The sequence below is a fragment of the Vanessa atalanta genome, chromosome 1 (assembly GCF_905147765.1).
Source record: "Vanessa atalanta chromosome 1, ilVanAtal1.2, whole genome shotgun sequence".
NCBI lineage: Eukaryota > Metazoa > Arthropoda > Insecta > Lepidoptera > Nymphalidae > Vanessa > Vanessa atalanta.
Window position 1 is genome coordinate 12,745,847 of NC_061871.1, and position 17,749 is coordinate 12,763,595.

At 31.3% G+C, this 17,749-nt stretch overlaps 1 protein-coding gene across 6 annotated transcripts in view; it reads left to right on the forward strand.

Moving 5' to 3' along the window:
* The first annotated feature begins 6,815 nt into the window (after positions 1–6,815).
* LOC125073699 (myosin-IIIb-like) overlaps positions 6,816–17,749 on the forward strand; it is a 48,532-nt gene continuing 37,598 nt past the window's right edge. For 4 of the 6 annotated variants that reach the window (XM_047684882.1, XM_047685107.1, XM_047685189.1 and 1 more), the window contains exon 1: positions 6,817–6,987. The gene's annotated coding sequence lies outside the window, so the exon portion shown is untranslated. Of the gene's footprint in view, positions 6,988–17,749 lie in introns of all 6 variants that reach the window. The other 2 variants (XM_047684714.1, XM_047684950.1) reach the window with 1 other exon arrangement.

The window sequence follows — 17,749 nt, forward strand, 5'->3', positions numbered from 1 at the left end:
CATTTTCTATGTAGAGCAACTAAGTACAGCTATTATTGTGAAATTTGCTTACGGCTTTCGATGATCGGGATAGACGTGCATGACAAATAATAGAGATCCGTTTCTGATTCAAATCAAAACGGTATAAGGTAGAGGAACCAGTAATTTAACTATAATTTAAAATACGCTAAATTTAAATATAACGCCACTTCGAAAATTCACTATAAATTTATAATATTAAATATACAATTAAATATCAACATTGTTCAATAAAAAATAAAAGTTAATTTCGTTTAATTGTGTCCCATGAACATATTTGTGAAGGAAATAACATTCTGTCCAATAGAGAAATGAGAACTTCGAATGTTAAGCACCTTCGTGCTCTATTGACTCTGAAAGAAAACATTCAACACGCGAAGCCATCGCTCCGTCATTATACATTCAATTATCAACGATCACTCTTGATTAAAGACATTTAACACTAATTATACCAAAATTTATACGCTCCTGCTGCACCTGCGTTAACGCTATTGAAATTGTTAATGTCACTCCGTAATTGTTACATAAGTCGTATTTATGAACGTAGTAAACATTCACGTATTTAACAGTTGACAATGGGAATAGAAACTACTGCGCTGCAATAATGCGCTAACAATAAACTCACGCTAATGTGACCGCTGTTTGTGTGTAAAATTGCAAACCAAATTATTAACAAACTACCTCTTACGGATTTGGCCACCTCTGCTTAGTTATATTGTGAAACATAATATCCTGCTTTAGGACGCAGATGTAACAGTACTACAAACAAAAATTAATAAATTTTCGAATTAATGTTTGAAATATATTTTTTAGTTTATCTAGCATTCTGGTTAGCACAACGGTGTCTAGTGGTAGCTCTTTGTGCAACTACTGCTAACTATTGCTATCCGTCTGCGTAGGTTGTCCACCCAATCACCAAACTTTGTATTGTTGTGTTCCGGTTTGAAGGGTGAGTGAGCCAATGTAACTACAGGTACAAGTGACAAAATCTTAGTTCCCAATGTCGGTGACACATCAACACACACTTTCGTACAGCGTCAATGTGACTACTTACCATCGAGTGTTTATTTTTTTATATTTTGTTGTGGTATACAATAAAATACAGTTTATCTCTTCGTTTGCGGTTTCACAGTCAGGAATAACCTTTTTGTGTCGTCGTCGTTTTTTTTTTCGATCATATAAATACTTCTAAATTTAAATTCAACTTGACAATCTAACCATGTAGGTCGATTCACGCTCTCTTTTTCATTTGTGTCCCGCCTTTCAATTATATCTCTTTGTCCCTTAAAAGGCAGTGAATCTGTGAATTGACCGAAATTTTTAACTATCATATAAACTAGCAGATGTATCAAATCATTACAATTAAGAGGGATGTCATGGTATGACATGACAATCCGGTCTAAACAAATTTATAAGTGAATTTAAAATACTCTCCACACGAGCAAAGCTTTAGAAATAGCATTGTTTGGTTTTGGGTCACTTCAGTTCTCCACTTGATTCACAACACTAAAATTACAAAACGTCATTTATTTTCGAAACGTGTACGTTTTGTTTTATTCCCTATACTACCGCTAAACATTTTTTATTTTCAAGAATAGTGTCGATTCTTCATGACTGGGCTCTCCGACTAAATCTCACTAATTATTTTTTAAATTAAATTGTGGTAACACTCATTGAAGTAGAGAAGTTATATGATATATTTAACCTATATTAATATTTTATATGTAAGTAAGGCTGCATCTTCACATAAGAAAATTCTCGATTTTTCGAAGCATAGCACAGCAATTCCCTATTATTTCAGTGGAAACACACCATAATATGTTAAAATTGTAAGCAAATCTATACATGCACTTGCATCTATACAGAGTTGTACCCGCAAGAACTTTACTTTTACTCCGGTCACTCTATGCAACTAGCAACAATAAGGGCTAGCTTGCATTGCGCAAAATAACCCGGTTTGATTTTCGCATTTCTGTACGTCTGTAATCATAATATTATTTACGCACACTGACTCGCGAAAAAAATTTGCCAAATACAATAATACAATTTTGATGTGACGCAGTGCGGATTGAAGCCGCAAAAATGAAAATCGCGCGTTAGGAGTTTACAGTGCGACCGTAGCTTTACACGTGTTCCTATATTTAGTAAATCCACTTCGACTTCGTTAATTAAACACCGGCTGCTGAAAGTACCGCGACACGCGATCGATTATATCAATCTATTCTAAAACTCGTTGGTCTAATGGTTAGATTATAAGGCAGTAGATTCCGCAATTTTGGGTTCTAATGTCGTGTTGAGGTAATAAATATTATAATTTTAGATAACTTTGCTTAAAACCTATCCCAGAAAGTAGGTGAAACCGTTGGTCCTGTGCCTGAACTCTTTCTGGTCATGCCGGACTTGCAGGCCCATTGGATTACGAGAGCCTAACTAAATATTAACTGGAGAAGTGCACTCTAATTTCTTACGCAGTTTGCTAATCCCTATACATACGACCGTGGCCGATAATTTTCAAAAGAACATAACATCAAAATGCCTGCCTGGGTTTGAACCCGAAATCATCGGATAAGATGCACGCGTTCTAACCACTGGGCCATCTCGGCTCTTAAAATTATAATCATTAAAGCAAATAAGGTTACTATGACATTGGCTATTTATTCATTAGTAAAATCTCATAGCGATATAAAACCAAGGCGATATAAAAGGTCACCAAAAACAACAGTTAATCGTTGTAGTTAATACTGACTCATTTGTCACGTGAACCTCGTGCTATTTAACCGAGATGACCATGTAGAAGAGTATATTAGGATGCCTACTGGAATATCGCGGGTTCGAATCTGGACTATGGACTGTGGTTTTAAAAGCTTAATTTATAGTTATAACGCACTTCATAGTTGAAAGGAAAACATCGTGAGAGAATCTGCGTTTATTAAATGATATTTTGGCACATTTATATTCACCAACCCGTTCTAGAAGAGTGTTGTGAGGTACGCCCCAAATCTTCTTAATCATTTAGGAAATGGCCAACAGTTGGACACAAGCGGACTGAAACTATAATATTTTTCTATAAGTGAACGGGCAAATGGGTCACCTTAACCAATCCTTATCAAATATCTTTTATTCGTGTTTTTTTTTCTTTATTGTTGTTTTTTTTTTTTTAAATCAATAATCAATAATACTTTATTTATTTTTATTTTTTTATTTGTCAGATTGTGTTCAATTGTGACGTGTCCTTAATAAAATTTTCTTTCTATCTTTTTAACATCGCAAATGCAACCTTTGGAGCTAAGAAACTTCTTAACTATACCTATCCCCTATGTCTGTAATTACTGGTTCACTCACCATGTAAACCGGAACTCAACAATACTAAGTATCTATATATCTAATGAGTGGCTGGTGTCTACCCAGACTGGCTTACACAAAGCCCTGTCACCAAGTAAATATATATATCTTACTGTAAAAACATATACAATATATACAATTAAGTAAAATCATTTTTATCACAAACAAGGTTTATTAAATAAGTAATGGCGGTAGCCATATTTCTATTTAAACGTCTATTCACATTCTTTTATTTGACTTAAAGGTGACGTCTAAGGTCATGTTCGTTTGTTACACGTAAAGATCAAGGTGACTGACCATATCGTTACTAATAAGTTGAAGCTTACAATATAGGAGAATAAGACACAATAAAAAAGCCATTGGAGATTTTTTTCTTTCTAACGCAATTTTTATTTCATTTTTAATTAATAAATGTGTAATATTATAGTCTAGCTTTATTTTTATTTAATAATATTTACTGACTGTAATTGTGTCTCAAACAAATAAGTGTAGACATATACAAACTATCGAAAACCATTACCAACCATAGTAACCATTGAACCCTCCCGATCTCCGTCATCAAATCAGCTCGATAGTACTAAGGTATTATATTAACATCCGTCATCGAGCCTCAGGCATCAGAAGTTCAGGCCGTCGTATTTTTTTTTCTCGTTATAGTTATAAACCCAAGCGTTTCACCTATAAAATTATATTTAGATGGATAGTTGAAAAATAAAAAAACACTTATTACTGTAACTCTCACAATTTTATTGGTAGTTTTGCTTATAAATGTAGACTTTGAATATTTAACTTTCTAGTCTTTAAAGAGATTTTTAGGTAATTCATAGATTTCTTTACAAATACAGAAATAATTACAACTCTAACTACATCATTTAAATTGATTTTGAGTTAGAGTATAAAGGATAATTACTATATTTTGCTCAATCAAGTATGTACTTTGCATTGGCGCGACATTATTGGTCGAGATTTTGTCAAAAAAATTGCATTTCGTCGTGTCGGCGAACTGTGATCAGAACGACAAGTAATATTAAAGTGGATGCAACTAGTTAAGTGTTGTGTTATAAATAAATAGATATTAATCAAATACTGTTTTTGTAAAATATAGCTGAGTTATTACAAGAAACGCTTGGAATAGTAATTCAGTTTCTATAATTTATGTTGCCTGTAATTTTTCATAGATTGTAATTGGGTATAAATTACTTACCGATGTTTACCTTTGCCGCGAACCACGAGCTGCATCATAAACACAAATCATGAACACATTGAGGCATGTGAAAATTGTTTGCCCGTATCTAAACTTCGACCTTTCGGTAAATATACACGAATTCGTATCCACGATCTCGACCACGTATGATGAAAGGAAAATTAAAATAACAATAGTCCTTGAAAACTTTATTTACAGACCATTGATTTATAGAATTGTTAAAGATAAGCATCATAGTGATGGTATAATAAAGTGTGTGAAACGAAAATATTGCCGAATTGTCTTTTGCTAATATATTATTCGTAACAGAAAACGTAGTCATAGTAGGCAAAAACAAAACAGATTCAGACATAATTCAGCTTCATTGTTCAATAAAAAAAATACAAACATACGATTTTTTCTCAAATTTTCATTAATTAGAGCCGAGGTGGCCCAGTGATTAGAACGCGTGCATCTTAACCGATGATTGCGGGTTCAAGCAATCACTGAATCATCTCGTACTCGGCGGTGAAGGGAAACATCGTGAGGAAACTTGCATGTGTCTAATTTCAACGAAATTCTGCCACATGTGTATCCAATCCACCAACCCGCATTAGAGCAGCGTGGTGGAATATGCTCCAAACCTACTCCTCAAAAGGAGAGGAGGCTAAGGCCGCCTTTTAGCCCAGCAGTGGGAAATTTAAAGACTTAATGTAAAAGAAAATAATTAATTCTGAACGACTTTCTACCACTGTGCAACCTCTAGTTATTATTAAAATAATAATGTTTATTTCTGTAACGGCTGATAAATTTAAGTGCGTTTTATTCGCAACACATTAAAGTTTTTATTACTAAGTTCCCTTAAACCACTTAAGGAGTCGGACGGATGAGTCACGCTGTTTGCCTTTTTTGCGCGTGACACAGAAATGGTGGCTTTGGTTTTGTCTACTTTTACTTTACTATCCTATTAGTCACAAGATATTTTATAAGATAAATAATATATTCATATTAAAAAAAAAACTGTTGCATCGAAAATGTATAGAAACGGACTTCGTTTTTTCCGGTCAAGAGCCAAAATATTCATATTTGCAATACGTGAATCTTTAACAAAAAACGTGGATTCAAATCACACGCGAAGAAAAACATGTCTCATTCTGCTACATATGATATGATACAACAAAATAAAGTACCTATGACCACAATTTTCGTGCAAACATTCGCCTGACCTTACCTTCCATTCAAAAAGTACTTAAGAAATAAAAGTAACAGTGGAAGAAACTACCAAGTAGTTCATTACGAATATGGCGACCCTTCAAGGGTTCAATTACGTAATCAATGAAACGAAGACGACCCCTATGACCAGCGTTATGATGATTGGCTATTGATATTGCATCATTAAATAAGTTTCTAAGAGACAATGTGGCTTTATTAAACAACTAGATTGAACTACGATTTTAATTATTTTCATTAATCGCGTCGTTTGAGACTTGTATTGTTGTGGTGAATTATTTCATATATTATCATGTAAGTAAGATTGATTCTGATCTATCTGCTACGTGCCTTCTCATTCTTACGTGACGTTTGCAATTTTTGCGCCTAAATAGTGAATACATATTAAATAGTGTTGACAAATGTAAATATACCTAGTTTGCTCTGTTTCTAATTACATAAAATAATATATTAAAATATAAATAGTAATTCAATATCCATTGGCTGTTGAAAGACATACTTTTACAACAAAAAAAAAAAAGTAATAAAATCCCGACCGTATTTGAATCATGGGTTCAATTCAATTTTCGATTCAGATCGACTTGAAATTTACACTAGTTTATTTTAGCTTTTTACTGTAAACCATGTAAAATTAAGTATCATATTAATCTAATAAAAATAACTTTACCAAAATATCTTGGTAAATCCAGTCACCGTTGATAAATTGATAAAATACGATCATGGCTATGAAATGAGAGATATGCAATCGATATACATATATGAACATTTTCTTCTCTCGTAACATTATTTACGATTTCAAAACAAAGTCACGATTGTGTTTCATCGTCGGCTCGTTGAGTAAGTTATAATTATGCCTCACAGTCTATATGAATATTTAACATAAATTTTTCTAAAGCGGCTATTTCCCACGAATTGCATATTGGTGTTTTGTATTACAGGTTTATCCGTAAATAAAATAGAATTATCTTATCTGCTATGCGGCAGGCCGGCTCGTGTGGAGGGGAAGGGGGGCGGTGTGACGTTCCGTTAGCCGCAGCCACAGCTGATTTCACATGTCTGTGATCGTTCTGTCGCGCGCTCGCTCTGTGCACTGAGCGAATATGCGGAGTTCGTAAATGCAATATTTGCTTGTTAATAGTGAATGGTGTTTTTATTTATTGGGATAATAAGTAATATAACCGTTGGAAGCCGAAAAACTATACATTTTGTCATCGGTGAGTGCTGGTTTTATATAGTTTATTCGATTTAATATTTTTAATTGTTTTTCTCGCGTCATCGTTAAATAAGGATAATCGTTTTTTTTTATATTTATTGTATTTATTAGTTATTCATTGTTATTATATTTATATTCATAATAAATTGATTTCTTAAAATAATATTATAGACATTTGGATTGAAGATTTTATTGTCTTATCCTTCATAACTTTATCCTAGGTATCATTAAATAATAAAAAAAAAACACAAAATATAATAAAATATTTATTTTAATGTTCGAAAATTAAGTTGATATGATATGGATGCGATTGTAAAAAACCCAGTTTATTAGAAATTAGAATATATATATTATAATGTGCGTTTAAGAAACAAAATTGAGAAAGTAAATATTTTTGTTTAAATTTCAAAGCGATCGTGATACCTTATTTTGCCTCGTAAAATTAATACCTAGATTAAAATTACTCTAAATAGATGAAAATTATACAAATACTTTTTGAAATGGTTAAAGTCTTGTTTATAGAATAAGTATAACATTTTACTTCTAATATAGACATAAATAATATTTCCCTTGCGGTGTTTTTCTGTTTCAACCCTTAAGATTCAATCAAAATCTGTCCGTATTAATGTTATCGATAGTTACTTGATATCCTAAATAAATCGTAATAATGATTGGCTGCGCCTAGTTATCTATATATCTAGGGTATCTATATATCTAGGGGGAGGTTCTCGGTGGCAAGAAATATTTTTTAAAACAAACAATTTTATATGAAATACCTAAAAATATAGCTAGTCGCAGGTCCTCATTTGGCGTTACTGTTGCAAAGAATATAACCATTCACTAACAACTAAGTAATCAAAGTTGTTATCACTTAATGTGCTGTACTTTGTTTTGCACTAAGCCGAGACCAACCACTTAGATGTCAGGTTAATCTTAACTTAAGATTGCGCGTTCTAACCCAATCCAGCACCACTGAATTTCCACGGGATTATAATACATATCAAGTTCAAAAAACAAGAGCAAACCTGCACTTATCGGATTAAATCTGCCAAATATCAACCTACATACAGCGTGTTGGAATAAGCTTCAAATTCACTTAAAGAGGATATGTCTTAGCTCACCAGTAGGATATTTATTAATTTATACAAATCTAACTTTTTTATTGCGCTTATTTGAATTTCTAGTGATAGAAATAATAACAATTAAAAACCTACCAACACGATAAGAGCTACTGCATAATAAAACAAAGTTATTTGGTATAATATAATGTAAATAAGTCGTTATGGTGCACATTTCGTGGCGCGTACTGCGTTAAGATATATTTGCCGTTATACTTATAGACACCGCGAAGTGCAATGCCACTAAATATTTAATTTATTAATGAGTATACTTGTACGTATCTTATAATTGATACGTTTACAACTTAGTTTCTATCTGTAAATCATTTTATAAATATTCATAAGTGCATGGGGCAATAGACTGAGATATAATATACACTTACATAATTTAATATATGTATATATATATATATGTATATACTGTACATGTGATCGCTTGATTGATTATGTGTTAAATATTAAATAAAAGCGTTGTGTAGATAAGCGTCGTTTTAATGTTTGTTTATTTTTTTGCAAAATTTAATTAATATATAGTAATTCTGTCTGTTGCTCTTTCATGTCTTAATTTGATAAAATTGAATTTGAAGCTTGCTTGAACTCGAAGGAAGGACCTCCTTCCTGGCAAAGCCGCGGTCGACAACTAGTTGTAAATAATATTAGTAGTTACAATTATTATATTTTTTAATTAATATAAAACCTATTCTAATTGTTAAAATAACTTTTTTGGAAAGATTCAAATGTGCCGGTAAGATCTTATAAGACTGGATTAGGTATATTAAGGTTATATTTGATTTAAAAATAGTCAGTCTGTGACCATGTGACACACGAAAAACAAAGTATAATCGCGTCTAAAGCCCGGGAGACTGAAATGCGTAATAGCGTGTTCCCGCCACTGGACAAAGGGCTTCTCTGTGTCTTTTGATGACTTGGAGTTTATTCCAATTATTTATTATTTAAATTATAAACGCTTATATATTATAAATACTATATTTCCTTCTAGATATCCAAGCGAATGAAATTTACAAGCGACAACGAATTGTAACAATTATCAAAATCATATACAGTTTCTTTCACCTGTCCCGTTTCGATTAATTAAAAATTCCAACTGTAAAATAGCTTTGAAATATATAGAATGCAATCGGTAACTCAATAGTCAATAACCATAGACGATAGTACATTGATACCGGCGCACGCGCACGGCTGTGGTCATGTGTGCGATTAGTCTCGAATGAGCCGTTACATTTCAATGATCATTATGTTTTTTTTTTCATAGATCTTGTTCTCATTAACCTAAGTTTTGAATTGAACAAACCAAGTATTGTATCGAATTTTTCACATGATAATTTTCTAACACGTTCACATCATTGTTCATTGAATCACTTTAAAAACAGTTCCATAAAAGGTCATATCAAAAAAAGCCAATAACTAATAATGTCAAATAAAATATACGCAGTGTGAGGTGTAATAAGTTTTAATATCAAATATCACATACGTCTTATACTTCTATTAATTATAAGAAAATACTTTTTTGTACGTATTTGAAGAATATAATAAACGCGTAAGCGAAAACAAATCTCAAATGATTGTTTTCTTTGTTAGCAATTGTAAGAGATCAAGAAATTTACGGAAATATAATTCTATTTTATTTTTAAACTAGCAAGCGATCCCGGCTTTGTACGGTTAAAAAGGAGGTCTTTGGGATACAGACTTATGCAGTCTTATGTGTTAATCTTTATAAGTTATTTATATTTTATGAGTAATATTATTTGTATTTTATGAATGGTGTCCAAAAACTAAGGAAGAAGAAATTTCCGAAGACAATTTAGAATAGAATAGAATAAGTTTTATTCGGGAACATGTACACGTATACAAATTAAAGTAATAGACAAAAAAGCATAAGAAAAATTAAAGTAATCTTAACAATTCTTAAAAGAGAAAAAAAAACAACATACAATCATTAAAAAAAAAACAATATACCTAAAATGATGAAAAGAAAGATAATAAAAAACTATAATAAAACATGAAAAATGAAAAAAAACATTAGGTAATGAAAATAAAATGCTTATCTATCTGGTGGTTATATAATGGTGCAATGTCCCCGAAAAGGAATGTCCCTCAGTTATGATAGGAGTTTTATTTAAAGAACTATGCATATCTTACAAAGTTTTCGTATATAAATAAATCTGCAATAGTTTTGGCGAAGTTAGACCATACCGAACATTTTCTCTCATACTGCGTCATATACCTAATTATACATATATTAAACAATATATAAAAAATATACAACATATTCACATACTAAAAAACGAACGTTCGTTCTGAAACTAAAAACAAAAAAGTGAACCACGACCACGGCCGGAAAAACAAACGATCATCAAACAACAAACATCGTCTGATCCGATAATGTTCTCTCCAATTGTAATAAAGTGTTGTTCAAATACACAATAGTTGTAACTTTAATGAGAAATAAACAACCCAACAATACCTCTTTATATATTAGTATGTTTTTGTAAACAAACAACATTTAACACTGCGGAAAAGTTGGATTCGGTTAGCGGCGCGCAAGAGTGTTCCGGATCTAATTGTCAAAGTGCGACGTCACAGAACCGCGTTCTGTGATCATACCGCGTGACTAAACGACAAAAGGCCATGACGATTGTATACCGCAACGAAATGCGAAAAAACGCCGATTAATTATATAGGATGGCCGTAATTACGTTTTTACATACGTAATCATTAAAGGTATGAAATAAATTAACATTATTTAATATTAAGATTATTAATTTTGCAAATTTCTATTTAATTTTTGGTATTCTAATGATCAAATGCCACCTTATGGTAATTGGTCAAATGTATCTATAAGTACTGGAACTGCTAGAAGTATAAATCGTTACACACAACGCGCCGCCAACCATGGGATCAAAGATATAGTACCGTCCCTGGAGTCTGCAATTACACTGGCTCACTCACCGTTCACGGTAATATGAATGATGTGTCCCTTTGAGACGAGCATGTATAAGTCCTACCTAAGTTAAAAATATTTTCGATGACAAAATCACGGTATTAGATGACCACAGTAACTCCATTGAGCCAATCAAATTTTTTTTATCATTATGTTTGGCATGGAAAAACAAAAAGAGTGTTTCTTAAGGGTCAACGCTACTTGTATGTCAAAATTTATTACAATCTTTTATATAGTTAATTTCACAATTAATTATATTTTTTTATTATAGTAATACTCCACTTGTTTCGATTCCTCGATCGTGTGTCGTAACCCTTAAAGAGACTTCGTTCCATATTCCCGCAGGCTTTGCCTTAATTCCATTCGATGCGGTCACGTGAAGTGGCCCATCAATACGTCGATACGTCACGGCAGTTGTCAATCAGAGCGAGAGACCGATGTTGATGTGCCTATACAATTGCACGATACCGACCTCGATTCTGAAGAGATTTCTCTTAACCGAGACAATCGTTCAGCTTTGCATAATCCTCTTTTTGAAATTTTATTCAAATTATGAAACAACATGAGAAAATTACAAATAATTATAGTAATTGGTTTAGTTCGTTTGATTCGATCACAGATGATTATGTAAAATATTAGATATTATTAAAAATTTGCCGCTAAAAATAAAAAAGTACCTCAATCATTATCATTAGTGATAAATAATCAACAAATTAATAGAGTATATGAAGAAAAATATTTGGGATTAATTTTGGATACCGGGATGACATGGAAACCCCACATAAATAAAATAAAAGTTAAACTTATTTCTTTGATGGGTTTTTTGCGAGGCATTGTGCGTTGCTTACCACGACAAGTGCGTTATATTATTTACAATTCTCTTATCAAACCTCACATAGACTATTAAATACAAATATGGGGAACAGCTGCTAAAACTAATTTAGGAAGTCTACAAATAACTCAGAATAAATTAATAAAACTATTATTTCATTATAACTATTTAACACCAACGCAAAAAATCTATAAGGAAACCCAAATCATGAGCATCCACCAATCATATATATATTTTAATTGCGTACTAATACGAAAAATATTAAATAACGAAATACACACTCAAATAAAATTTACTAAAAAACACGAAGAGCAAAAAATGACATTACGATCAGCAAACGACATTAGCTTATTTAAGCCGCGTACTAAATACGGTAAAAAGTGCATTACGTATGAAGGTGCTAAATTGTATAACTCTTTAACCAAAAAAAAAAAAAAATATTCATACATAGCATTAAAAAAAATCTTTATTTGGTTATAAATTTTCTGTTAATTGTACGAAAAGTAGCTATATAATTCCAAGATTTTTGATTAATAATGTCGAGGCTGGTTGTTTCTTTTATTTTGACAAAAAAAATTATATAGAAAATTAACCTCTTTTTTGATTTCATATTTATTTGAAATAAAAAAAAAAGAAACTGAATATAATCCCTTCATCTATATTATAAAACCGAACCAAACACAATGACTATTACTAAAGCCTTTATTATTCTAATTAACTGTATGAAATAGTTTTTATTGTTTACTCATAATAATTAATGCCAACGTACATTTCACGGTGTAAACCCTACATAATAAATATTTTGCGAAAGACTTCTAAACACATGAAGAAAATAGAGCATCATGAACAATCTGTCTTTTCCAAATAATTTCAACGAAAAAGTATTTTTGAATAGCTCATACAGATTAAAATAGCATTAACTATCCACGACAAGAGTTTTTATATTATTTATGATGCAGTAACACAATCGCGCTGTGATCGCACTAATCACCATATAATTGACAGATGGTAGTAAAGTAACAGCTCGTAAATCGTTCCCCTGCGTATAATCATAACCAGATAAGGATTTATGTGGTTTTGGTATTACAAAGTAGTATTAATTTCAACCAAACTCGTCTTGGGGAAGACAAGCGGGTGCAGTCTTTTGGCGATCTCCTCTCCTCTAAAAACCTTTATAAGAAACTTTCCAGGACGCCTTACCGATGACCTAAGACTTGACGGCGTGGCGCCAACACGTGGTGCCGGGTTTTTGAACCCCTGCACCTTCGATTAAGTCAGGCTTGATTTCCACCAAAATAGCTAAGATATTTTTTATCCAAGTCATCCATCAATTAAACACGTAATCGCCTGAACCAATTGGATTGTATGGAAGTAATAAAGACTAAGTCTGCCGAATGATTAAGATGCAGCTTACACGCTAAAGGATCCCATATAAATGAGATAAGATTGAAGACGTTCAGATACATCCGTCGTTTTTGCCACGCCAACCACCAATGTTTAGTTTTTTTTTTTAATTTCATCTAGCTTAATACAATAAAGTAGGTTACTATTTTCTCTTACGTAAATAATTCATTCAAATAGTTAAAAAACAATTGCTATTTTCTCAACGACTGCAATTGACAAATTCTCTTGAATTGTCATCTGTATTCTACAATGACACTTATGTTACTAGTTGGTAACTTTTGTTTATTTTATTGTTTTAATTTGATTCAAGTAATGTATTGCCAACGCCACAAAAAAGTGTATGCAAAATTTGTCACACAAATGCTACAAACAGTTATATTTAGACAAAAATGCTTGAAAGTATGGGAAAAAAATGACGGTCCGATTACGTGTCACTATCGATCCTTATTAAAATAAATCATAGTGGAATTATAAACACTTAAATAAGCGTAAAGTCGATTTAAACGTTCGCAATAAATTGCATTACGTGTAGATATAACAAATGCATATGTCATGGTTACTAATAGTTACATTTATTTCTTTATTCACCGGTTATTTCTTTTTTAGATTTTTTTAAAATTAGTTTCTTATATTTTCTAAACTTTATCACAATACTAGAAGGAATTTATTTGTTTTCAAATTAAGTTGTTTCGTTGACTAATTAATTTAAGTATGTCAATAGTGTCTGAGTAAAAAAGAAAAATATAACATTTTCGATAAAAAATTAAAGTTTTGACAACTTATCATCGACTTTAAATGCTAAGTTTGAGGTTATCGCGAATGAAAAAAAAACAAACAAAAATACATTACATATATAAACGCATTAGTTCTCGAATATAATTAATATTTAAAATATAATTATTGGGTATGTAAAGTCTTTCAATGTTGTTTTTTTAATTCACAGACGAGTAAATATTTTATTAGCACAATGCAATTTGTTGAATATTATAAGAAGTATTCATTGTAAAATATAAATAAGTAAATGTTTTTAGTTCACCGGAAAAACACACGGAATTGTGTCTTTATTTTATCATTCCAAGAGAAAACAAACATATCATAATACATATAAATCTAGAAGAACTAAAAAATACTTGCATTTTATTTTACCATTCCATTTTGACCTGTGCGAATTGCAAGTTTGTCGTGATAATGGGTTAAAATCAAAAAAAACCCCTTACGCATAAAAAAATAGTCGTATAATACTTTTACCAACGGTCGTGTTTAGCATTAATTCTTTTGCAATACGCTAGCATTATAATGCAATTATATTATTAATTCATATGCGAAAGTATTTTTTTAGCCAATTATAAAATTGCGTAATTTTTATTACATAAATCTTTGAATCTAAAATTTAGTCTCTTAATATATGATAAAATATGATTGCAACAAAACCGTTCATTATTTTCAAAGAGCAATCATTGTAAATATAAATGTCGATATTGACGCTGCAATAGTAAATACAACAACCGAGTCTTTACACGCATCACGTAAATAAATTGGTAATATTTTAAAACGGAACTGCAATGCTCGTGATCGGCGGTGAATCTAAATTGCAAACAGTTCTGTAAAAATATTCCACATTTATATTATAAAGATAAGTTGGATTTTTTATGAATTATATCAAGAGTATAACTTGACAGCTGACAGATTTATGAATACGTATGTATTCGTAGAGTTAGGCCCCTGTTGTGGTTCATTCGAAGTTGAATCGGAATATAATCGGGAACATTGTATAGTCGTATCGTAACTACTATACATTAGATATATTAGAGAATAGAGAAATATAGTTAGTAGAATTTGTCCCCAGTTACATGAGAACTGTAGTGTATAAAAATCTTGGTTCTGTATATTTTAAAAGCTGACCGTTCGAATTACGAATAGAATTAAATTGAATAACGAATCAAAATGTTTACAGTTTGTAATAAATTGGACATATTGCAAAGAAATACGAATAACTTTAAAATTCCTTTGCGTTAAAGGCTTTTCGTATGAGTACAAAGTTATTGCGGCATGAAAATTGTGAAGCACTAATGAGTATTTCTTAAATATATTACAAGATAAATAGGATGAGATTCTTTATTTATTTTGGGATAAGAACTAACGCTTAACACTAACGATCCTGGTATTGTACGTCTACTATAGGACTTAAATATTCTGTGTCTAATTTAGTGAGGAATTGAACTGACATTTATTTGTATTTGACGTCAAAACAAGTCCAATTCTCCGAAGTAATGCTATCATTTGTATATACACGTCTTTAGCACATTTTTTTTTAAATGATTTTATTTAGTTTTTTGTAATGCAATAGAAAAAATATTGCTGTGATGTTCTATGTAAATATGTCTTACAAAGAAATACATCTATTTTTTGTATCGTCTAACTGATAGTTTAAAAAAAATGTTCTGGCTCTAAAGAATTTTCATTGGAGCATTAATCGATATCATCTATCAATATAATCGGTTATTGGCGCAATAAGAGTCGTAGACACTTCATCGTTTCTAATTCACGGAAACAACCTATAACCTCTTTGGTAGAAACTAGTTCAGGCATTCGAGCGATCACTAATGATGTTTCTGTTATATAAAGATTGAAGTCTATATTTGGACTAGCATTACTATCACAGATAATGTTCAATATTACAACAATTATTTGTTTTGATATTATAAATTTTATATTGTTAAGTAAAATAACAATTTGTGAAATCTATACAAATATTATAAATGCAAAAGTGTCTGTTGGCCTTTCACGGCCTTTCGCGGCCTTTTTTTCACCACTGAACTGTATTTAAAAAAATATATAAAATTTAGTATGAGGAAAGCTTGATACCCACGGAGAGACATAGGCTTTTTAGGCCCTAAAACGCGAGCGAACCTAACTCTACAGCTGGTAATGTATTACTTTATAACAACTAAATAAAGGACTGCACAGAAATTGAAACGAAATTCGACAAAGATATGTGTGTGTGGGCGTGTGGTCTGGATAATAGTAGAGAGGATCTACGGGAAAATAAATGTAATGAGAATGAATTAAAAGCCGAGGTGGCCCAGTGGTTAGAACGCGTGCATCTTAACCGATGATTTCGGGTTCAAACCCAGGCAGGCACCACTGAAATTTCATGTGCTTAATTTGTGTTTATAATTCATCTCGTGCTCGGCGGTGAAGGAAAACATCGTGAGGAAACCTGCATGTGTCTAATTTCAACGAAATTCTGCCACATGTGTATTCCGCCAATCCGCATTGGAGCAGCGTGGTGGAACATGCTCCAAACCTTCTCCTCAAAGGGAGAGGAGGCCTTTATCCCAGCAGTGGGACATTTACGGGCTAGCAGCCCGTAAATGTCTAAAAAAAATGCTAAAAAAAATGAGAATGAATTTGTTGGAAATATCAACATTGTATAATCCTTGGTGCGTCTGTCCGAAGTCGTGTAACTCGAAAACGCTTAACAGATTGAGGTTCTATTCACACAATAGCAAGTCTAGTCTACCGAGACGGTCGTTTATAGCTATGCTGGTATTCCATATAAAAAAAAAAATATATAATTTTAAACAAATTTTATATTAATTGAGTAAAATTACTCATTCATTAAGGCTTTAAATTAACATAACCGCATATATATATTTTGTACGCTAGACTTTCATCAATTTTATCCCTAACTTTTTAATTGTAATTAATATTATTGACAGAATAAAACCTTTTTTTTAATGTTAGAAAGCATTTGTTAAGCCTACATTTTAATACTGTTTTAATTACATTATAATAGTCAGTTTATTATGTAACGTCTCAAGAGCTACTTCGAGTCCAGGCTTTGCGCAGTTTATTAGATAATATAAAAGTAAATTTACATGCATAATATAACTACTAATTTAATGTATAATAAGTACACGTATTGTACTTTCTTATTAAGATATATAATTTAAAATATAACGTTAACTTTAACGATGAAAATATTACCTATATAAATATATAATTACAAAGTTATCGTTTTAATGTCGTTACTAATATTTAGTACCTACATATGTACGTCTAAATTGTATTTACAAGTTGTTGAATCACTATCGGCTTTGAATATAGTAGATATATTATACTCAAGAGAACCGGTAATTATTTTATCTCATCAAATATGTATTTATGTCACCGTAACATACAGCTTACAATTTAAGGCATTATTTTTCTGTAGAACAAAATCTAACAAATTGATTTCTATTAATTTATAAAAACTCTAACCTAAATGAAGGATACTCGAAATTTTATGTGTTTTATTGTAAATCGAATAACCGTTCACAATATTTCAACAGCTAACAATCTCTCGAAATATATTATAATATAACGGTATTTTAACAAACATGTCATTATCATATACAATTAAATGTATTTATCCTGTATGAAATCAAAGAATGTTAACATAGAG